We start from the raw sequence: 25,738 nt of genomic DNA, 5'->3' as shown, positions 1-25,738 counted from the left end.
TCCTCTCTCCAGTAAGCTGAATTTACCTTGGTTTAGATTCACCTTCAGTAAGTTGTGGAGGAGAAGAGAAACGAGCAAATACCTAAAGACACCCACTCCGAACCACATTCATTTCATGGGTATTTCCTGATCATCAAGTGATTTGTCACCATTCCCTGCACTCACAAAGTGGAAGATGCACAGAAATGGCTAAAACACAAAATAATCAGAGCAAGGTAAGAAGCAGCACAGTGTTTTCAACCCCTGCTTCTCTCTGCTCGTGACTCTAATTAGTTCCCAGGAACCTTTCCCTAAAAACGCAGCATTTTATTTATTGGCCCATCAGTGATGTACATATGCAGTTTTTTATGTCCAACAGGATGGATGTGCTCAGAAAAAACCAAAAAAGTCCTGAAGAGCAGCTGTGGGCAATTCATCCTGAAAAGCAACCCTATTTTAAAGCTGTCATGCATCACAAAAACCTTTAAAGTGAACGTTTCAAAGAGAGGAAACCCCATTTTCTTTTCTGTCAGAAGATACATGGATAGCATTCTCCTTTATGATATTAAAGAAAACACACACAATGACAGGGAAGCCGAATTAACACCACTGATTAGAAAATCTGCAGTTTTTATTGGACACACCCCGTCTCTCTACTTATTGATATTCATTTTCTGATAACTTAAAATGGATTTATAGTGACTTGAAATAAAAGCACAAATAAAAGGCCATAAACAAACAATAAACAAATGCGGAAGAGACCATATCAAGGGTCAGGCAAGAGGCAGCTAAAACAACTATACAAACCATGAAAGCTAGATTTGAGTACTGTATTTTAAAAAGTCAGCTAACAATGACAAAAGGCCCTTCAAAAGTAAACAAATTACCATTGCATTTGGTATTAATTACTTTATCTAATTTCCACTTTCAGCTATTCAGTCATTTAGTTTAGAGGCAAATATATTCTCTCTCAATGTCATCATTAGCGATACCACTTTTTGCCTTAGAGCTTGATATTAATAATGATGACCTAGAGCCACAGAATGACATTAAATAATATCCAGGTTGCTTTGTTAACTCAAAAAAAAGTATGAATATATTTTAAAAACATCTCTGTCAAAATGGTCTCATCAGTGATGTGCTCAAGCTGCTGTAGCTAGCCGGGGAGCATGGATCAGGTACATCTCTTTCCAACTCCACAGTCAGTGACTTCAAGTTTTGGGAACTTGACATTGGCCATTATATTTACAACATGGACATCAGGAAATGCTAAAAAAAACCAAGCTCTTGTTTATTTGTTATGAGAGCCTATGGTAAAATATTTATCTCTACACCACTGAATATGGCACCTAGAAAACAGTGCTTCTAATTCAGGAGAGCAGTGAAAGGCGGAGTGATCAAATGTATGATGCAGCATCAAAAGGAAACATCTGGTCCAGATGAAAGCAGAGGACGGAGGGCTCTGCGGAGACGCCATAGCAAAGCAGAGAATGAGGGAGACATTGGGAGAACTTGAGGTTTAAATAAAGGGAGAGAGTTCAAGAAAACAAAAAGGCAAGGAGACACTCAGAGAAAGCAAAATTAACCTGTCACCAGTTTAAAACAGAACAGGAAGCAGTGGCCTAAAGAACAATAGGATCATTTCTAAGTAAAAGGTCAAGTAGGTTAAGACTCTGGGAGTTATAAGAACATGATGGAAAAGAATATGTATCTTTTCCTAACAAGTTAAAAAACGAAGGCAACCAGAATCTTAGTAAAAAGGAAGAGTAGAAGGGAGAAGAAGGGAGGAAGGAAGGAAGGAAGGGAGGGAAGGAAGGAAGGAAGGGAGGGAGGGAGGAAGGAAGGAAGTGAGGGAGGGAGGGAGGGAGGGAGGGAGGGAGGAAGGGAGGGAGGGAGGGAGGGAGGGAGGGAGGAAGGGAGGAAGGGAGGAAGGAAGGAAGGAAGGAAGGGAGGGAGGGAGGGAGGGAGGGAGGAAGGGAGGAAGGAAGGAAGGAAGGAAGGGAGGGAGGGAGGGAGGGAGGGAGGGAGGAAGGGAGGGAAGGAGGGAGGGAGGAAGGAAGGAAGGAAGGGAGGGAGGGAGGAAGGGAGGGAAGGAGGGAGGGAGGAAGGAAGGAAGGGAGGGAGGGAGGAAGGAAGGGAGGGAGGGAGGGAGGGAGGATGGAAGGGAGGGAGGGAAGAAGGAAGGGAGGAAGGGAGGAGACCAAATCATTGATGCAAGGAAAGTATGGTTCAAAAATACTAACAAAAAAAATACTAACAAAATTAGAATTGGGCATGACTTTGAACGTAAATATGAAGAGGCCATTGAAACATTCTCCCTGAGTGGCATGGGGCTGGCAACACTGGAACTGTTAAGGACAGAAATGTAACCCTAGATCATACCAGGGCTGCATGAAAATTATCCCACACTCATTGCAATGGGAATGTTGCTTATTGGCTTGTAACTTTCAGAATCCAATTGTAGAAAGCTTGGAAGTCTTCATTATGATTATGGAACAAAATGTAAGTATAATCTGACCATATAAAGTATATCTAACAGAACTTGGGAGAGACTGAATGTTCTATATAAATTCGTGAGTATGGCAAGGAAAAGGGGGAGTGTTCTCAAATTCTTCCTGGAGGGTCAGGCATTTCCTTTTATCAGGCTCCAAGGTGAAAATATTTCCTATAAATATATGAATCATTAACTACATCCTGTATTAACCACACATACTCCCAAGAGCTCAAAAAGTGTCCCTATTTCCTTAGTATGCCCAAGCAACATAGATAGAGACAAACAGGGGCACCTTTAAAATGCAGTAACTTTCTTATCAATCCATATATTATGTTTACTACTTCACACGGTGTTTTGCCTAAAAGCTCATAATGATTACAAATGGTGAAAATTTACACTTAATTAAAGAGCTATAAAAGCCCTAGGTGACCAAACATTTTCCCGGTCATCTACTTAGGTTGGATCTACACAATATGCTTCTGTCCGAACAAAAGCTGGGTAAGAATGTTCATTCCTAAGAAGTGAGTACTCTTGGAGGTTGAACTTCACCGTGACCTGCCTTTTCCTTCCATTCCCCTGGGACTTTTCTCTGCTCACTAGAATCGGACACAATTAAAAAAGATCAAAACAGGGTTACTCACGTTAGTGGAATCGTAGGAAAGTATTTGATCAAACCATGGTTTCCTAAAAGACTGTGGAATTAAAGCATACTGTGTGACTGATACTCTCTTCTATATAACCTGTACTCTAGGAATTCATGAGGTAAGTATTTCACAACCATGAAGGACTGAATCTTTCCTTAAAGAGGGAATTTAAAAGCTCTAACATTCCTACTGGCTAAATTGATACATCCCAGGTCATTTCAAATAACTTTTGGGTATTAGAGGAGGTTTCTTTATGCCTGGAAAGTCCGTGTAGCCCTCAGCTCTGCCACCATCATCCTTGCTTCATTTGCTCTAGAGTCTCATAGCTCCTCAATCCCAGTGGACTTTTCAAGCTTGCGGTTGATGATGCCAAACTTCTGTGTTCACAGACCTGGCCTAGGCCAAATTACGATCTTGTATTTTAAGCCATAATTTGTGAATATGTTTTCATGGCTCTGAAAAAATAAACAGAAGGATCAGTAGCATTTGTATCAGGAGCCTACTCATAGAGATGTGCCACGAAAAGTCCTAATAACTTGAAGACCTACCACTACATTAAAGCAGGTGCTATTTTAGAGAAGTTTCTCTTGTCTATAGACCCCTTGTCTATAGACAGAGATAACCAAGCCTTAGGGTGTTCACAGACTTCGATGGATCCAGGAATTCTAGATATGGCCTGTTCATGATTTGGTTTATCCAGTAAAGATAGCAATTGTGTTAAGGGCTTCACAGTTTCTGCATGGTTTTGTACTATTTTTGGTAGCAGTGTTAGAAGGCAAAGTCTATTATTCCAGTGAAACCAATAACCAGTCATTTAGTGAAATGAATAAAGTCTAACTAATCAAGTCTAGCAGACCCTCCCCAGTGGCCTGAATGACCACGAGTGCATATGTAGCTGGGGAAGGTGGAACCACAGGGTTTGGAGGAGTATTTTCCTTGATGCCAAGTGTGATTGTTGAAGTTTGTTCCTTGAATTAGCTTTACTCAGCAATTGTCTCCAGAACATCTGAAAAGGCTTCTTGAATTCTGTCTATATATTCTGAGTCCCTGTATTTCAAGGAAATTGAATGGGCATTTCCTACCCTTACAGCTCAATCATGAGGATAGAAGCTACTTGGTCATGTAAACAATTTTTGGAAATCAGAAAACAGTCACATGTTGTGATGCTATTTTTTGAAGAAATAAGGAGCTGTGGGTACCATATCAAGGAAAGTTTCCTGTTTAAAAGGGAACAGATATTGCACTGAACATGGACAGATTTATGGAGGCTGATGAGCTGAAAGAGGCATGTGAAGGGCATTTAAGAACTACAGATTCACTCGGGAAAGTTCTTTAGTGTATTTCATGCATCGAGTCCTATCAACTGGTAGAATGACAACTATTTCACCAACTTCTTAGTATGTCAGAGAATAAGCTACCGAATTTTAAAAAGTGCTCTAAAGCCCAAGAGAATAGTAATACTATGAATGGGACATTATTTAACACTTACATTTTTCCATATTTATTAATCTAATTTGATGCTAAAAAAACAAGATAACTATTATTATCTTTATATGAAGAAGCTCAGAACAATCATCTAATTAGCATCAGAGATCAGACTAGCGTCTTTATGTCCTGATCCTATATTATTTCTACCATACTACCCTGAAATCATGCAATAAAATGCACACCGTTTAATGAGGTTAATTCTGAAATAAGCTCCATCGCAAGAGATAGAAATAATATAGGAAACATAGTGCGCTGTTTCATGATTTAGTCTTCCTTCCTCCTACCCCTGAATTTCTAAGTGGAGCAATCCCTCTCTCCGTCTGTCAGAAGAGGCAAGTTGCGTTTTCCAGAAACTTAGTTTCTGTGCTATCTCAGGCAAGCTTCAGTTTCTTCATCAAAGGTAGATAATAGTCATCTTACAGTGGAATATTAGGATACGCACGTCAAGCACTTTTGATGGTGATCAATAAGTGCTAACAGCTGTGTATTCGTTTACTGCTGCTCTTTGAATGACCTGACAAATTACTCAAACTTATAGAAGTATACTACCTTCTGTAGTTCAGAAGCCGAAACAAAAATGGGTTTTGTTGCGCTAAAAGCAAGGTCCTGGGAAGCAGGGCTACCGTCCGTCTGACGTCTCCAAGGGCTATTTCTTTCCCTTGACTTTCTGCTAGAAGCTGCCCACATTCCTTGGGCCTCTTCCTTCATCTTCAAAGCCAGCAACGATGGGTCAAGTCCTCACGCTGCCATCCCTCTAGTGCCTTCTTGTCTACCTCGCTTTTCCACTTATAAAGACTCTTGTGATTGATTACGTTGGGTTTTCCTGGATAATTCAGAAAAATCTCTCCATTTTACCCACAGCTGAATACTTAATCCCATCTGTGACCTTAATTCCCCTTTGCTATGTAAGGAGATGTACTCATAGGATCCAGTGATTAGCATGTGGACATCTTTGGGGGCCAATATTCTGCCTACCACACAGTTGTTATTTCCGGCCCTCTCAATGCTACCTTTCTCAGGGATGGGACCCTGATGTGTGGTGGAGGTGTGTACACATCTCAGCCAGGCCCTGACCTGTCGAGGAAGAGCCCAGAGCTTTCCCTAACCCTCTCTGAGACCCAGAAAACCATATCTGAGATAGTGTGATTCCAGCTCCTGCTATGTCCAACTCCATTACCACAGTCACCAGAACTTCTCTCAAAGCTTCCTGCATCCATAGGAAGATTTCTTTCCAGAAAAATTCACTGAAGTAACATTATAATTCAAAAATTGTGATACAGGTATTAGAATTTTGATGTAAATAAATAGAGCTCTAACTCCACAGACGTATCTATATAAAGCTCTGTCAACAAGGCATAATGGAAAAAAAGATTAATATTCTCAGTATATATACTAGGGCATATATCATATATCCTAGTAATACCTTATTTGAAATAAAAAGATAATGAATAAGTCCTCATTCGTGCCTAGATAAAGTCGCTTTTGTGTTAATAATCCCTTGGGCTACGTCTAGTGATACTTAATGATCAACAGCAATACTCAGCACTTATATAGAAGTTTTTATTCTCAAGCCACTCTCTGATAATAACCAAGTTCAGGATACTCTGACTTTTTCAAGAAGAATTAATTGAAAGAGAATTTGTAGTTTTTGGTCTCTCTAGAGCCCAGAGTCTGCTTTGAGGGGCAGGCATTGCAAAAAATCACATGATACCAGATCATTTTAGGAAGTGAGATCTTACATATACATTATTAAAGTAATCATTAATGAATTCAATGTGGAAAGACTAAAGAGGCAAACAAAAAAGTTTTAAAATGCTTTTGATCCAATCATTAGAATATCATCATTGATTTCTTTTCAGGTATGGAAGCCCTCTCCTCTCCGTCTGTGGATGTGTGCACGAAAGGTCAAGTGCTTTTCAATTTAGGTTAAACCAAATACAATCAGGATAACTGAAATAATAGGTAAGGACTGGCAAAAAGCGTCCTAGAAGGAAACTTAAAGCCCACTAACAATAACTTTTGGGTTACTCACTGTTAGGGATTATTTTAATAACTACTGTTCTCATATCAACCCAGCGAGCTTAACTAAATACACAAAGTTTCAAGCTGTGGTTTAATTAAGGGAAATGAGGCTCTTAAAATTAAGTAAACTTTCAAAATATTTCCTTTGGCAGCACACAGTCTGAAAAAAGATTCTTACATTTTACCAACAGGTTCTTGTCAAGAGAGGGGTTTTCATACTTGTTTGCTAGCCCTGCAGACACTGATAGGAGACATAAGACGAACCATGCCATAAAGAAACTGGGGGATAGCACTCTGCTTCCTTTTTTCATACTAAGTCAGTAATGCTCTGGGTAAGAATTTCACAAAAATTAGGCAGAAGGGAATACTCTGTTAGTATTTGTTTGAAGATGTCCCTTGATCTCTAAATGGGGTGATTATATCATTTGATTCAGCTTCTAAGTATCCTTCCCCTGCCAGAAATTCTCCTACAGCCAAACTCCTCCGACTTTGCCAAGCAGAAGCTGACCTTAAAAAATGCAGTTCCAGTTCATGAATAGCTCAAGCCAGGAAGAAGGCAACTATTTCAGCAAAAGCCCAAAGTGCCAGTTTGTTACAGAACAGTTTTTGAAGATTAAATTTCAACCCTCCAGTGGAGCCATAACGGATCCAAGAACACTAAAGTTGAAGCCCTCGGCTGGGTGACCTATACAAACAGCTGGCAGGAACACGCCTGCTGTGGCATTTAAGACTCCCATGGAGGTTCTACTTAAATGGCAACCCAGCATGAGAATACAGAGAGAAGGTTATGGGACGAAAGTTTCTCTAAGGGCCTTTTCACATTTTTATTTGTAGTAGAGACCACCTGCAAAATTCTTTCTCTAAAGAATTCCTTTAAAGTATACATTTTCAGCAAGAACTAGATTTTTCATTTGGGAAGGAAATTAAATGTTTCTTCTTTGGAAACTAATACGGAAAAAATCTGAACATGCCAAAGTATTTATGCTATAAAGAAGACATTCTCACTTGAAAAATTAGAATGTACAATAGACCTTTAAGTAATAATCAGTTCATGGTGTTAAAGTAGGTGAATTTCAACTGTCTATTTTTCTTTTGATGGTTCTCTTTGTCTTTCTCTTTCTACCCTCAGTTCACTATGTAGCAGCTGCTTGAGTGTCCTGTTGCTGTCCAGACCCTGGGAAAGATGTTGACAATGCAGCAAACCACTGACCGTGGAGCATGTCTCTAATTGCAGAGCTAGTGAAAACCTTAGACAATGATTGAGGTGTTTCTGGTGTTAAACTTGCATTTTATTTTCTTCTTCACAGTTATCAGTAACCAACAGCTATGATCTACTTTGGTGACACAGTCTTCATCAACTTGATATGGGTGTCTGATCTTCAGAGTCTCAGGGGACAAACTGAATTAATCACTTTTCAACCATGCTTATACTTTTTGGACATTAAAATGTTTCTCAAAGGACCAGGAAGCTTGATTAGCCTCTTGGTTTCCAGCTTTTTTAGATTATAAGTGTATAAACCAACTACATGAATTAGAACCTGTCATATCATCTATCTTCTGGTCCCTCTTCTAGTGACAGGGGTTGAATGAGTGTTAATTTTTTGAGCTACACTGATCGAAGAGAGATACACCGCCAACTTCCTGAGCTTTTATCTCAGACACACTCATTCCCTTGCTTCTAGTGAAGATCCACATTTGTAAATTTCTTTATAAGGATAATGCTTTTTCCTGTAATTTTATGTGCAATAAGTATAATTACTGTTTCATATGGCAGTGCTATTAATGATACAGAAGAACATATTTATCATGCCAGGCCAAGAACCAGGAAGATCTCAAACCGAATGAAAAAAGACAAGCAATAGGAGTCATTACCAAGAGGAGAGAGACGTTAAAATTATTTGACACTATAGATAAATCTAATGGAATTCTAAAAAATGTTCAAATAATCTACAGGAAGGCGGGAAAAGAAAATAAGAAAATGAAAAAAGTGTGAACAGAAAATACAAAATAAAATGTTAGATTTTAATCCTTAATATATCATGAATCACATTAAATGTAAATGGTCTAAATACACCAATTAAAAGATAGAAATGGGAAGAGTGGATTAAAAAACATGACCTATCTGTATGCCATCTATAAGAAACTCACATTAAAAAAATGACATAAGCAAATGACTCAGCTTATCATTTTCAATTCAGCCTGAGAATCTTTGTCTTTTATTGTCCAATTATGTTTATTATGATTAAAGATATATGGGTATTTGTTTCTATTATCCTTGCTTTGTATTTCTTTTTCTTGCCATTTCTAAGATTTTATTTCTACTTTCATCCCTTCTTTTGAAATTATCAGTTTTTTCCCATTCCATTTTATCCCCTTATTAGTTTCAAGTATATTAGTTTCAAGGCTTTATTACTTTTATTTAAATAATCACCCTAGACTTGTTAGCATATATACATAAGTTATCAGTGTCTAAAGTTAATCATCATCTTACCCTTTTTCTCAAACAATACAATCTTAGAACACTATAATTCCCCAAATAGGTATTTTTTACATAGAGTTTTCTATCTTGACATTGTTATTGTTATTGTTTTATTCAGTCAATGTTTGTATCTGATTTACCCACATATATAACCGCTTCTTGCTCATCCTTTCTTCTTGTTTCTCAGACCTTCTCTCTGGAAAAACTTCTTTTTCCTGAGGAGTATACTTTTAAATTTGTTAAATTGAGGGTCTCCTGGTGGCAAACTCTTTCCATTTGTCTTGACTTGAAAGTATCTTTATTTTACTCAAACACTTAAAAACATTTCTCATTAAATATATTTTACTTTCTGCATAATAAAAAATGTGCTGGATCCCAATGGTGCTAGTAAGAAGTGGGGTCTTGTTTCATTATGTTTCCTCTGAAGGCAATGTCTTCTTCCTATCCCTCCAATAGATTTAAAAACCTCTCTATGTTCTTGAAGTGTTTTTAATAGGTATTTTTAAAAAATTATTTTATTTTATTTATTTTTGGCTGCATTGGGTCTTCGTTGATGCACACGGGTTTTCTCTAGTTGGGGCAAGCGGGGGGGTACTCTTCGTTGTGGTGTGCAGGCTTCTCATTGTGGTGGCTTCTCTTGTTGTGGAACACGGGCTCTAGGTGTATGGGCTTCAATAGTGGCACGTGGGCTAAGTAGTCGTGGCTTGAGGGCTCTAGAGTGCAGGCTCAGTATTTGTGGTGCACGGGCTTAGTTGCTCCGTGCAGCATGTGGGATCTTCCCAGACCAGGGCTCGAACCCGTGTCCCCTGCATTGGCAGGTGGATTCGTAACCACCACGCCACCAGGGAAGCCCTGTTCTTGAAGTTTTGACGATTGACTATAATGTATCTTTGTGTGAATGTTTTTAATTTATCTTTCTTGGTAAATTTTGGTCTTCCGGAATCTAATGATTGATGCTTTTCATCAGTTCTGGAAATTTTTCAGCTAAAATTGTCTTCAAATAGTTACACTTGTTTTATTCTGCCTCTCTTTTTTCCCTTCCAGAACTCCATTCAGGCACGTAGAGCTTCTCATTCCATCTTCCTGTCTCTTAATCTTCTATATTTTCTAACTCTTGTTTTTCTGAATTGTATTCTGTATAATGTCCTCACAAAATATTTTCCCATTCATTATTTTTCTCCACTCTTTCAAATCTGGTAAACCCACTCACTGAGTTTTTAAAAATTAATATTTTATATATGTATATTTTTTTCTGTTAATTCTATTTGATTTTTTCAAATATGCTTAGTCATTGTGCTCTTTCCTTACCTAAAACCTCTCTTTCATTTCTTTGAGCATATTAATTCATGCTTATATCATGTTCTGTGCCTGACTGATATCTTTGTGAGTTTGATTCAGCTATTTGATTATTCATTGCTTTATGGGTATGGTCCCTTGGTTCTTTGGATATTCTGAATTGTTGGTTGTGAATTTAGGTCCTTGGAACTTTATCTTTTAGAAAATTTGTGATTTATTTTGAAGGCAGATAACCTCCAAAAGGAATTTTATTTCCTTTTGGATTTTCATTTGTATTTGCCAGGTGCCTGGAGACACTAATAGCCTGCCACCACTTTAACTTAAATCCTTTACTTATATATTCTCTGGATTTCTCAAGTGATGTGAATTTAGCTGACAAATCTGTGTGAGGACTAATCTATTTTTGTGAATACTGAGGAGACATTTTAACTTTTTTCCACCTAGTAGCAAGGTTGGAGGAAGACAGTTCTGCTTGTCTTTAGGGGATGAGTCTGGGTCTACCTCTCACCTTCACTTTGAAGCTGTAGATGTGTGGGGTTCCAGCTTTATAAGCAGGGTCTTCTATTAGACTCCCAGCTTGGGCAGTCCTTTGGGATTTGTCTCTTCTTCCCCATTCTTTGAGCTTTGAAAATAAAGCTCAAGTTTAGAAGAATTTAGTGTCTTGTTAACTCACTGATGCAACTAAAACATCTTTTAAATTTGACATTTCCAGTTGCTTTTAACAGTAGTGATGTTCAGGGAAATTATTCTACCATTCCGCCAGAAATACATCTTCCAAAGATGTTTCCGATCTCAAGTAATATATTGCCTCTATTACATGTTCCTCTCATGGAATTTAGAAAAGTCTTACTTCAAGGAAACAAAATCCCACTGACGTGCTTTATTACGAAACTGATGGCATAGGTCATCTCTATATTTTGAGGCAAAGTGGGAACTTGTACTTATCTAGTTCTCCATCAAGCAGTATTATTGTTTAATGCTAAACATTGGAACAAATGAAAGAAGAAATCCTCTTCGATAATAGTGATTAAAATTTCATTTTTCATTATTAAATTATGCATTTTTAGAAACTCATGAATCAGCCTTTGTTAAGTGGAAAAAAATACTGCACGCTCTTTCTCGTCATGTAAATATTAGAAGGCAAAACAGTCTGCGGCATAAGATATAATATGTTAATGATCCAGGGCCTGGGTCAGCTTGTATTTGTATCAGATAGCATACATACAAAGAGTATAGCAGTGTTTTGCATAATGTATCTGTACAATAAATATTTGTCAAAAAAGATTCTCTTTTCTTCAGAAAAAGAAGAGACTGGTTTGAGAGAGAGAACTTGCAGTGAAAATATTTGGTGGGAAATCTTGCTTTAAATCATGATAGGTTGAATAAATAAAATGGGCATTTACTTGAGTTGGAGGAAATAAGGGAAATGGTTTGATAAGCGGACTGAGAGGGGTAACTCCTGAGCTGGAAAACACAGACATGAATAATGTAACCATTTGCATGGTGGATTTCTACATTAATGGAGTAAAAATGGTAGTACAAGCCTGATTATTCTTCCCTAAATTATTGAATTCTACATAACTTTTACATAGAAGGAGACACGGAGTTTTTATTTCTTTGTCTCCAATACAACCAGCACCACCCGTTTTTCCTCTTATAGCCATCTCGCCATGGCAACACATCTTGGTTTACCAGCAAGATTGCAATTGTATGGCCAACTACATATAACTCTACTGCCAACCATGAATCCAGCAATTTTCTTTTTCTACCTTGGCTTTCAGAGTCCCCCTCCAGTGGCTGCATTGCTGCATTTTAGGGCACATCACAAGAGGAAAGAGTGTTTTTTAGTGAAAGGTGCCTTTTATCCCAGCAGCTGTCTCAGGGCTAGAAGGTCTCCAGCCGTTCTTTTGTAAAAGTTAAGACCAGGCTGGCAAATAAAAGTGTACATACTTGTCAAGAGCATTAGCTGAGACGTCGACGTCAACGTATCAAACCAGACAAAAGAGAAGCAGGAGAGCTGGCGTTAATCTCAGAAATAGCACGTTCCTTTTTCGTTTGGTCCACTTGTGCCATTCCCGAATGGCGTGACGGTTTAATGAGACTTGGATGCTTCTTTAGTCACTGAACAGTGACATCCTTAACAACGGAAATGTGAAGGAATGAATTGCTCATCAAGATTGGACTTTCTTTCATCTCTATGGTTTAACTAAGAAGAGCTCGCAGGCGCTGCATTATGACAGATCGCCAATGCAAAGAAATCATTAAACTCTTCATCAGGGGATTATTAGATGCATGCTGTGAACAGCTTGGAAAAATTACAAACTGGTATTTTTCCAGTGGAAATCTGGAATCAGAATATTATCTTTATTCTAATAAGTACTAAATTAATCAGAATAAATCTTCAAATAAGCAAGAAAAGGAGGACATATTGAGAAAGTAAAACATAGAAAATATTAGAACTGAGTGTGATACGTTAATGTAGGTCAAACAATGTTCAGCAAGGTCCTCACTCTGTATTTCCTCGACAATTGTGTCTGTGGCTCTATAATATTTAGTACATGTTGAATTCAATAGTTTTATTTTGGGTAAATGAATGAGGTCCTGGATCAAGGCATAGGGAACCCGATGGAAAGACCCATCTCCTCAACTACTTTGGTATTTTGCAGGTAGTAGAACTGATTGAAAACATTTGCAAAGAAATGTGATCAAAAAGATAGTTTGTCCACCCAAATAGAGTAAAGGTATGGCAAGTCTTTCCAAGACAGATGTTACTCAAGCCAAAGATGCAGGATCAAATAAAATGTACATGTCAAACAATATCTCTGATATCAAGATTTGTCTACCAACATTTCAAGAATGAACATACTCTGAACATTTCCCACCTGACTTCTACATCCAAACGTCTTCTTGCTGAAACTACTGGAAAAGTGATGGGTTCGTTTTTACAATGATGTACGTCTGTTGTCTCTGAAGGCAACTCAACTTACAAACTTACTTCCAAAGGTCTCAAAACACCTGTTCAAATATAAAAGTTTTCTGTCCTCTCTGACCTTTGGAGCATGAGTTAAAAGTTTATAAGTCAGAAGCAAGCCCTATTCTAGCACCAAACACTCAAACAAGGCAATACTAATTTCTCTTGGTTTTTAAGATTCTTCTCTTTTCTTCCCTTTTATAATAATTACTAAGGCACACGTATAGGCATCATTCCCACAGCTCCTTTGATTTTCCTCTTTGTCATGGTTCAACCGCACTGATATTTGGAAACTAACTAGTCCGTGGCTTCAACAACAACAAAACAAAAACCCTACAGCCATGTAACACTGTTCAAATTACAGAAGCCGGAACAAAACAGAAGCCTGAGCTGGAGTGAAGTTAGGGACCCTAGAGACTCATCCTTTGCCTTTCCTTCCTCCGTCCCATGCCCCCATCCACCAGGGAGGAACAGCATTTGAAAAATACTAAAGTAGATGATGAAATTATATTCGCACATTCCAGGATAGCCACCGATAGAAGTTTTCTCTTCTTTAAATCATCATTCACTATGGGGCTTTGCGTAAACAACCCAATTTAAAAGTGTCTGTCCTCTACTCTATGTCAAGGACTAAGTATGGGGCCAAAGTCCACCCAAAGCCCACAGTCAAGTTGAGGAGATTGGCAAATAAATCAGCCACACAAATACTGCAGAATAGTGAAGGGGAGAAATATGAGAGTGACAGAGGTAGTATCGGAGACTCCCAGCAGGTCATGAGTAGCTCCGAAGTACTTCTGGGACAACAGCGTCAGGATTTATAAATAAAATAAGGAATTTACATTGTTCTGCTTGGCCAGCCGAAGATACATTTGACCTGTTCTTGTGCAAACTCACTTTCTTCCCCATCTTCCATACGAAGGAGATACTATTCTAAGAATCTGTAAAAATCCCTTACAACGTATAGCACATCTAATTTTATAGGAACACATTAAATGCACCAAAGTCTTTTTATTTGTGGAAGATGCAATGCTCGTTTTTGCCTCAGAGAAGTTGAATAAATATGACTTTTACCTTGAGAACCTTACTCTTTGAAAATTATTTCTGCTCTCCATCTCTTGATAAACATTGTTTAAAGGAACTGTACAGAATGTCTCAAATTCTAAATTCAATTCAGCCAATGTCAGTGATGTTCCAGGAACCAATTTAGGCAATCCCAGAGATTAAAATACAAAAGGAGAGAAATCATTGTTTTCTTAAATGGGCTTTAGAACCTCGTAGGAGTCGTAAGCCAAGTTCCTAAATGATGGAGCAGAATGAGATGAATGATGTAAGAGAGGTGAAAACCAAGTGCTGTCCTAGCTCAGGGAGGAGATGGAATTACAGTTTCTTGAGTGTTGTCCACATTTCTCAGAGGAAAAGGGGCAATTGGTATGAAAATGAAAGGGTAAATACCTTTTAAAGGCCATGGATTGACAGCAAATAGTGAATCACAGGAGAAGGAGAAATATTTACCAACAAAGTGACATGATTGGAGATACGAGAAAAGGGCAATCAATGTGGACATGCAAACTATAATCGTAAGAGTTTCTAGTAACTTGTTGGTTTCCCACACTAGTTCCTACCTCACTACTAATAGCATTTGCTCCTGCTTCAATTCATATGTTCATTCTTTCAATGAAAACATATTAAGTGACATGGTAGGCCCTAGAGGTACAAGGTGAGCCAAAGGAGACTCTTCTCATGAATGCTGCACTTCTAGAAACATGAGGATGACACAAGGTAAACAGATGTGAGTGTATGTACGCATTTGTACATGTAAATATAATCTCTCAAATATTTGAATAAAATTAATTTGAAGACATTTATCTAGAAGTACAGATCAATTTAAGGGAGAAGAAAGAGTCAGAGATACAGAGATAGAAACAGAAACTGGTAGGGGAAAGCTGGGAGAAAGAGACAAGAAGAGGGTCCATCTGGATATAGGAAAGGAATCAACAGGTTAGTCTAACGAAAAGAGGATTTGTTCATCATCACTCAAACTATTTCAACACAGACTCATGTTGCCAAATTTCTGAACAAAATTTTTCCTTCTCAGGTGAAAATGCAAAAGGTTAAAGTGACCGTATCAGCTGCTAGCTGGTTTTACCTAGTAACATTATTTTCAAACTTAAAGGTTGTAGGCAGAAAGATGAAGGGACATACCTGTTACTGAGGCTAGATTTTATGCAAGATGAAAACAAAGACACGATTTTACTGGGTTTTACCCTGAGAAAACCATAATTCAAAAAATGATATGTACCACAATGTTCATTGCAGCTCTATTTACAACAGCCAGGACATGGAAGTAACTTAAGTGTCCATCGACAGATGAATGGATAAAGAAGGTGTGGCACATATATACAATGGAATATTACTCAGCCATAAAAAGAAACAAAATTGAGTTATTTGTAATGAGGCAGATGGACCTAGCCTCTGTCATACAGAGTGAAGTAAGTCAGAAAGAAAAAACAAATACCGTATGTTAACACATATATATGGAATCTTAAAAAAAAAAAAAAAGGTTCTCATGAACCTAGGGGCAGGACAGGAATAAAGACGCAGACGTAGAGAATGGACTTGAGGACACGGGGAGGGGGAAGGGTAAGCTGGGACGAAGTGAGAGAGCGGCATGGACATATATACACTACCAGATGTAAAATAGATAGCTAGTGGGAAGCAGCCGCATAGCACAGGGAGATCAGCTCGGTGCTTTGTGACCACCTAGAGGGGTGGGATAGGGAGGGTGGGAGGGAGACGCAAGAGGGAGGGGCTATGGGGATATATGTATACGTATAGCTGATTCACTTTGTTATACAGCAGAAACTAACAGAACATTGTAAGGCAATTAGATTCCAATAAATATGTTAAAAAATAAATTAGAAAAAAAAAAAACTTAGGTAGTACAGAGGCCAAAAGAAAAGGAGGGCACTGGGGAACAGACTACCGAATTGGATAGAAAGATGTGGGAGTTTTGTGGCAACTCATTTGAGAAAGGGAATTCCTAACAGCTTTTTTACTGAGTGTCTGGGTGAGGACATGAGCTCTTCCTTAAGGGCCTTGTACGTTTCATCAAACTTTAGGGAATGCTATAAAGTTTACAAGAAAAATGAGAGCATTAACATAATCTATAAAAATTTATTCACTCTTATAGTTAATGAAATGTTTTCAAAATCTGTTTAATATCTCTAAAAGGAGCCTTAGGTAGAGTGGACTTTTGCAATTAAATATGTGGAAGGAAGCACAAATAATGTCTAATAATAGTAAAATATTACTCTTGTGGTTTCTTTTTTCCTATAATTTGTTGGAAACTGTTTCATAAGAAAGGAATACTTTTTAAGAGGAAGTTAAATCATCTATAATCTACATCTTGACTAGCTTACCGTTCTCTTTCCCACGTTCCTTTCTGTTATTTGTCCGTTATTTGTGTATATTAAAAATTGTAAACACACAAAAGTGCATGGTTACATCCAGTTTTTTTCACTTAACATAATATAAAATTTTCATGTTGTTGCAACCATAATTGCCCCAGGTACATTTTATCCCACCAGGGTGACATGCCGTAATTTACTTTATATTTTTATTCCAATGGGAATTTTTTTCACTAACATGCATTGAGCACGGGTGCCAGTTGCTCTGGGAAGCATGTAGACCCAGGGATGAATGGGATGCAGAGCTGGTCCTGGTGCAGCGCCAGGACCCCAAGCAGAGGGGCGCCAGGGTGCTCTGATGGCAGTGACCCCCGGCTGGAGGCAAGGGCTGAACCAAGTCCTCACAGGGAGGTAACAGATTGGAAACTGTAAAACTATTTCTTCAGCATTACCTTCCTTAACAAATGTTCCCAAGTCCTGCACTTGTAGTTCAGCAAAACGTGAACTATGTTTCAAATAGTAAAAGGCTGAACATATTTTCAGCTCATTTATTAAAGCTCAACTTTAACTGTAGCGGGTCTACTTTGCAAACTCACGAGGAATAAAGGGATTATCAGAGAAACGGGAATCACCTTTTGGTCGCTGCACAAATTCAATTTCTGTTCACGTAGGTCCAGGTAAGAGCATGGGAGTGGATGGTTGGTACAAGATGTACAACCCAAGGTATCACAAACCGACGGAGGCTGTGTTTTTATCTTCAGCTTTAATTGAAAGATTTAGAACCCAAGACTTCGTATATTCAAAGTGTGGGATGTGGACCCACAGTATCAGTAGCACCCGTGAGCTGGTGAGTACTGCAGAAGCCCAGGCCTCACCAAGAGCTACAGAATCTGAACCCACATTTTAACATGATTCCCAGGGGACTTGTGTGCACCTTCAAATCTGAGAAGCCGTGCCTTAGAGACCACCTTCCTCGTGATCGACTGCCACGCAGTGTGCCAATCCCTGTGGCCATGGAAACAGTCAACCCGGGACTCTCCTTGCAGCCTGAAGCCCGGTGATAGCTGACCCTTCATACCGGGTTTGCTTGTGGGTGATCAGAGAAACAGTTCTATCGCTTGTTTAGACCATCACCGAGCTGGTGGCCAGGGGCCTTGAAATTCTACAAGCATTTTAAAGCCAATCCAAACAACAGAAATGTAATCACTGAAGTCATGAAACGCAGCCTTCTGTTCTCCTCACCACCAGCCTGGTGGCCTCTGAGTTTTCCCTTCCGATGAGAAATGAATAAATAGGAAAAAGCCCCTGATTGTCAACTGAGGCTGCCATAAGCCAGGGACTTATTTTTACTAAGTATTACTGATATGCTTCCTGGGAATTCCCCAGCAGTCCAGTGGTTAGGACTCCACGCTTCCACAGGTTCGATCCCTGGTCGAGGAATTAAGATCCCGCATGCCGTGCAGTGCAACAATAAATAAACAAACAAACAAACAAGTAAAATGCCTCCTGATACAACGCTCTTTTAGTTACCTTTGCTTTTGGCAAACACATGAAGGAGAAAAGCGAACCTCTGAGGCCTGGAGGGAAGGAGATATGGTCCCATGTTAATAACCCACCAGGAGGGCTTCCCTGGTGGCGCAGTGGTTGAGAGTCCGCCTGCCGATGCAGGGGACACGGGTTCGTGCCCCGGTCCGGGAGGATCCCACATGCCGCGGAGCGGCTGGGCCCGTGAGCCATGGCCGCTGAGCCTGCGCGTCCGGAGCCTGTGCTCCGCAACGGGAGAGGCCACAACAGTGAGAGGCCCGTGTACAGCAAAAAAAAACCAAAAACAAAACCATCAGGAGACACCAGAGGGAGATAAACCAACGGAGACCTCTCCAAGGACAGGCGTGAAGTCACCATGCAACCAGCGTTAGAAAATTCACGCAACTCCAATCATTAGGGACACCAGCAAGTCACTCAAAACGTATCTGATCATAGCAGCTGCTGGTGCCGTCGTGGGGCACAACCGTAACTCATTAACAACCTCACCCTCGTCTGACTTCTTCCGACGAGTCCCTCAATCCATCTTTAGACCTTAGATAGCAATGACGAAAAGGGCTGTCTCTGATGGAGGCTCAGCTGCGCCAGATCTTCACAAATCCACTTTCCTCCCAGGCATCAAACACGAGATCATAGAATATTCATTGTTCACTTAAAGCCATATGCTCCACTGGCACAAATCCCATCGTTCAATATTTAAAGCTGTGGTGGATCCCCTGACATCCGCTGTCAGAATCCTCGGGATAGTGTGTCACGGCAAGACTTAAACATCTACTATTGTATTTCCTTTTGTTACCTTTTCCAACGTTTTATAAGCTTATGTTTAAATAGAATGAAATTATAGAAAATATTTCACCCAGAGGCAATCCGGAAACTTCTGATTTAAAATAGTGTCTGGTTCATACTCATGACACGGCCTTTTCGAATTCATACAGTGATTACGATGAAGACACCAAAACAGTGAAAACTCAGAGAAGTGCAACACAGACAAATGGCCAAGCACAGAATCTGGGAGAAATAATCACTGGTACAGCTGGGTCCAAAAGCACAACTAGTACCCATTTGTGCTTTGTTATTTGGAAACCACGCAAACCTGCAATTGTGGATATAGATACCTAGATGCTACTACTCGCAATCACCTCAGTATCTTCACCATGTGCTCCTGAGATCCGAAATGCAAGATTCAAAGCAACTCTGAAACTAGCTTCTGCTTTCTCAGGTAGACAGTGTAAAGCATCAGCTTTGCCACCATCAGTGCTTCTTCCTACAGCCATTCCAACTACCATGCTCAGGAAACGGCTGGGATTGTAATATGAGTGGTCTGATGAAGGTCTCTTGTGCCTTATCCTCTAATTCTGAGATGGATATGGGCATGAGAGTAATGCATTAACCTGCTGTAGACAAAAGTAGGAATAGGACAAGCCCTGGAAGCAGTGCATGCTGGGGAATGTAGTTTTTCAACATAGATTGTCAGCCATCCAGCAGCAAACAGGCTGTCTGCTTGCAAAAAATCAGGTTTGGATGAGTGTTTATACTCAAGGAAATATACATTAAAATAACAATTAGTAATTTGGATTGCGCAGATTGGCAAAACATTTAAAGGCTGACGATATTCAGTATTGGTGAGGGTGTGGAGAAATAGGCATGTTTATATATTTTTGGTAAAATTTATACTGCCTTTTTGGAAAATAATTGGACTTCCACTAATTGGATAAATATTCATATATCCTTTGATTGAATAATTTTACTTCTAGGAATCTATCTGACTAAAAAGACATTTTGCTCACATATGCAAAATGCTTTGTGTATATAAAGATACACACAGCAGTGTTGAGTATAAGAGTACAAAAACTGGAAACAAAGTTAAGTGTCTGTCATTTGAGAATTTTTTACATAAATTATTGCATATCAATCCCATAAGGTCATTAGAAAGAATAAGATAGATTATATTCACTTAGTTAAAAGATGTGCTCAGTGCCAATGACCTAATTTAAAAAGTAAGTTGTGGAATAGTATCTGTGTTATAGTTTTATTTAAGTAAGACATTTTAAAGGTTGGTGTACACACCTATTTATTTTAGTTTGCCTAATCTTTGGATCTTAGGAAATGTGTGCTTTATATAAATGTTATAAATAGTGTAATGTGTAGGGGGTGTGGGAAAATATACAACCAACTTTAAAGAAGCTAAACCTTGAGGAACCTTATTTCAGGGAAAGATAAGGCTGAAAAAGGAATCCTAATTATTTGTGCTCTATAACTCTATGTATCTATATTTTTCAAATGAGCCTTTAATACTTTTGTGATGAGAAATAAAACATAACACCTGAAGGAAATATAAAAGTATAAAGTTTTAAAGTGGTTATGTCTGAATATTCAGATTCTGGGTTTAAATTTCTTATATATTTCTGTATTTTCCAAATTTTCTATAGTGAAGACATAATAACATTATAATCACAAAATGAATCTTTTAAATTTAGCATGCCAATTTTGTTTCTTTCATCATAGTAAAGAAGAAAAAATAACTTGGAAAAAAGCACACAAATATTAACAGTGATTCCCTTTGGTTAATGACACCCAGGATAATTTTAAATGAAAACCTTCGAAACTCTGGGAGATGCCGGCCAAAACAGTTATACATTACCAGACACCTAAAATGGAAGGAATGTCAAAATGGAAAAAAGAATTAAATTCAGGAAACCAGTTTGAGATGTCCAGTCAAGGATGTTACATATTGGCAAAGACTTTGCCGAAGTATCTAATTAAAGAGCCTATATAAAGCAGATAAAAGATTAGCATTTTCTCTGGGTGCTAAAAGTATGGTGCCCAGGAACTGTTGCATTCTAGACCAATGTGACAGACAATTCCGGGCATTTATGGCCATGCGTGCTCAAGCCCCATCTGCGATTCTACTAATCCCAATAGGGCTCTGCAAGGTTGTCAACGGTGTCTCCTATGGGGCCCTCAGAGGCAGTGTCACCTCTGAGCCACTGTTTATATAGAAACTGAAGGCATGGTCCATAGAGTGAAGTTTCTAGAATTCTCCTACATGCTCCTTCTGGAACGGGCATGGAAGGAAAATGACTGATCTCTAAATTCTCTAGACATTAAAGGAGAAGGGTGGACCAAAGGAAGGCTAGAGGCCTGGAATGCTAGCAAAAGCCAGTAGACGACACACTGGTTCAGAAAAACGACACGAGTGTGGAACCTGCAGCATCACCGGTAGGTAATCTCAGGTAACAAGATGGTTTGCTACAGAAGAAAGCAGGCTGATGGCCACACAGAAACTTTTCTTCGAATGTGCGTCTTTGCTGAAGAGATCACCCATGCAAGTATGAGTCATCTCACAGAGACTCTCAATGGTGAGAGTAAAAACTTGCCTGTTTAACTACATGCAAAATATGACATGATGTTTAGGTGTATACACTTACTGAAAAGAAATAGGAAAGCAAAGGACAGAGGAAGTAACACTGTAAAGGCGCCTGAAGAACATTTAACTGTTCATTGAGGGTTCTTTCAAAAGTGTGGTAGTGGGTGTACGGGTATATATAATAACTTTTTTTTAAAACATAATTCCATGTGCTTTGAATATTGCAAAAATCATTGAAAATTAAAGCACTTAGACTCCAGATCCCCTCCCTCACTCCATGCAGCAGAATGACTGTCCCTTCTCAATTCTGGTAGAAGATGAAACATTTATCCTTTGGAGATGAGGACAAAATTTAGACTAGGTAACACAAATTCTTATCAGTGGCAAGGCTCCTGTAAAGAAAATCAGAGGTCTGAAAATCCACAAACCTGATATTACAAACTACCACTTCCCTAGTTTTCTTCCCAAGTGGGGTCTCAGAACAGTGGGAGCTGGGGCTTCACTCTCTGGGCAAGACTCTCTCTGAGGGATTTGACCGGACCAAGAGAAAAGATCCAGCAATGCAGCCATCTGGGTCTTCCCCCAGGGCAACAATCTGGCCAGATAACTTTATAGTCAAGTCCACAGGCAGTAAGACCCACCCACATGCATGGAGATTTTTTGCTCTTAAGTGTGAGCAGGCAGTCAAGGATCATAACACATCTTTAACATAAAAGATTTCAAAAAAAATTTAAAAAGTAACTCAGAAGAAAGAAACCGCATAGAGAGAAGCAAAGTCCACAGTCACAATAGGAAACAACCCAAACCTATCATTTATATTCCTAGAGATAGAGAAGAAGATAACATTTATAAAGCAAGAAGAGGATGCACTAAGGAAGAAGCACTAAGCAACATAAAAAAGAACTTTCCGAAATTTAAAAACACAGCAGTAATAGAAAACTAGGTAAGATAAATTTGAGAAAATATCTCAGAAAATATAATTAAAAATAGGACAATAGGAGAAAAAGGATGAGAGATACAATACCTAAATAATAAGAATTCCCAAAGAAACAACAACAAAAAACCCAAAGTAATTTAATAAAATTTCTCAGAGCTCAAGAACAAGTTTCCAGATGAGAGATCCTTCTCTCGAATCAAGGGCTCAGCAAAATGGATGAAAATTACCCTAACAAGCTACACCATTACGACATTTCAGAACACTGGCTAGAAAAAGAAGGTTCTATTCTTTTTTGGGGGGAGGGAAGATTATATAAATATACAAAGGATGTAAGCTCACAATGCCATTGGAATTCAAGTTCATTTATGTTGTCAGAAATGACAGGAATTTCATGGCAATACACACTCTGAAACCACTTTCTTTTGGAACTCTCTTTAAGATTTATTGTACAGGAAAAAAAAGACAACTATAAAGTCACTTCATAATAGGAACTACCTCTGCCAATGACATGTTTAGTGATCAAGCCAGACCTACAATTTTCTGAAGTTCCTCGGGGCTCTGTTTTCCTGTCCCTTCTCCTGTGCTCTGACACCTGCTTTCCATCAGGGGAAGCAGCTCCTGGCAGAGACCCTGGACTCAGGGAGGCTGGGCTGTAATCACAGTCGCCATCACTACGAGGTGTGGTACAAAGACTACATAGCTCTGTCCTTGAACTTGGCTTCTCTGAGGTTGTGTCAAAAGTGAAAATTATCCTGCACTTCAGCAAATGCACTGTTGAGTAGAAGGATCTTTCAAAAGCAAGCTGATCAAAGGTGCCCCAGAAAGCAGAAGTCAACTCTCAAAGTTACCAGCTTCGCTTCGTAGCGACTAGACTCTTGCACGTTTTCAAACAGGATTTATCTTGTGAGGTTCCTAAGAAAGTCATAACTACAGTCGTCCCTCAGTATCCAAGGGGGATCGGTTCCAGGACCCCTGCCCATGGGATCAATATAAGATGACCCACATATAAGATGACCCGCATGGTTCAAACCCATGTGGTTCAAGGGTCAATCGAGTCTCTATGAGACTGCACACTAAGCTCAGAGGAATTGCTGATTGAGAGCTGTTGGGTGAAAAATATAAAAGAGGGAAACTGATGAGAGCATTACTGGATATAATGAGATGCAATTAGGGAGAAGTGGCCAGGAGTATATGAAGCTAAACTAAGAAAAAGAGAGTCTTCCTGGTGAGTGAGACTGGAGAAGAATTTGTTTCTGATCGAAGCCTTCTTGTTACTCGTGGCACCTTAAAAAGATGCTGGGCGCTTTACAGCAGTGGCAGCACCAAGGGTGAGATGCTTTAGGACCCCAAGAACTTCTACTGGTTTCCTCTCCTGGCCAACATAAACACAGAACTAGGTAAGTGGAGAAAAATCATAAAGAACATAAACAAAGGTATCTTTTAAAAACACTTTGCCGGTACACTCTAAGTCAAATGAGTGTATTTACTTCAAAACAAATGCCTTATCTCTTCCTTCCAAGTAGCTTGTTATCCCTGGGCCCCAGTTATGTAAAAATTCTGAAGCAGCCCCTGGACATACTAGCATTTTGTCTCCATTTGAACTGTGCCCTACCCAGAATTTATTCTGAAGTACAGGCAACGATTCATCTTTTCTTTCTCTTTCCCGAAATGCTGTAGTGCTTATTGCAACAGCCAGCGTTTGCGTATGTGCTGCCATGTACACGTGTGCTTGTTCCCGAATGAGACGGGCCCCCCTTCTGATGATTACTGCTTAGATCTTCTCTCTCCTGCTGGGAAGGCAGAACTCAGCGACACTGAACTAAGTTCACAAATCACATTTCTTCCTCTGTGAGCATCGGGAATATTACTGGAATGTAGGCTGAGAATGGTTTGGACTGTATATAAAATGTATTTCAGTTTGGGGGAAATGAACGGAGGTTTACTGCCACTATTCCAATATCACTTAAGAGAATGTGAGCAAGTTACCGCTCTAAACTCTGCTTCATTGGTCAAAAGAATTTAATTCAGGAGACAAGAAAAAGTAGCGACTGTTTCAAGAGGGTTTTATAGGTTCTTCCAGAGACAGTTTCATGGTCAAAGAACCTGTTCCTGCCATGTTTCTCCAGGCCTGGCCAGATGTGTCCATGGATCCACCACTTAGAACATCCAGGAAACACCCACTGCTGTTCTACTTGTCCCCTTATCCAATTTCTACCAAGAATATGCTAACAGCAAAAGCAATTCAGTAAATCCAGTCGATTAGGTTCCATAACAGGACATATATTAACATCACTGTTAAATTTATGCTCGACATGCTAAGTGTTGAATAACTGTTCTGTATGCTTATGCCTTAAAAAAATATATATATGTATTTCAGATCTAGTAGGGAAAGCAACTGAATCATGCTTCCCTTCTCTTCTTCAGTTAGAAACCTGGCACCATGGGTGTTTGCAGCCTTGCTTTCTGAAGGCGTTATAATGATAAATTGATTTTTAAATGAAATCTACTCTTAAAACGTTATAAACATTCTTTATCATGTTCCAAATGGCTCCACTTATAGGCATGTTCCCAAAATACTCAGGGACATTTTCTTGAAAATATTAATGCATGTCCAAGAGAACTTAATACATAGAGAGAGAGAGAGAGAGAGAGAGAGAGAGAGAGAGATTTACAGATTCATAGATATGTGTGTCTATACCTGTGTATACACATATGACATATGACTCGTATATGACGGAAGCAGCACATACACTGTGACATATGTTACTAGTACTTCAATAAGACGAGCAGTAGTATGGATTTAATTCAGTGCTCATTTGTTAGCTCTATCAATTTTGGATGCAAAGAGGAGTCACTCAGTGTTAACTGAATGGTGGTAATGACTCCATAAAGACAGTCCAATTCCAAGTATGATAAATAATGCTACTCGTAAACAAAGCATGCACACAATCAAATCAATTTGAATTTCAATATACAGCTGCAATGAGTGGAATGTTATTCGTCTAGCTGTGTTTCACAAGCTGCTTATGAATACTTCCTTTGGGACCATTCTGTGGTACTTTCAGAAAATCAGAAAACATGCAAAGAAAGAAACAACAAAGAGAATGTTATT

General features: G+C 39.1%; 1 protein-coding gene across 1 annotated transcript in view; it reads right to left on the bottom strand.

Moving 5' to 3' along the window:
* The window catches only part of NKAIN3 (sodium/potassium transporting ATPase interacting 3), a 313,028-nt gene that overhangs the window by 266,334 nt on the left and 20,956 nt on the right, over positions 1 to 25,738 (bottom strand).

The sequence above is a fragment of the Phocoena phocoena genome, chromosome 17 (assembly GCF_963924675.1).
Source record: "Phocoena phocoena chromosome 17, mPhoPho1.1, whole genome shotgun sequence".
NCBI lineage: Eukaryota > Metazoa > Chordata > Mammalia > Artiodactyla > Phocoenidae > Phocoena > Phocoena phocoena.
Note: the sequence above shows the minus strand (reverse complement) of the source record. Positions and strands in the feature narration are given on the sequence as shown.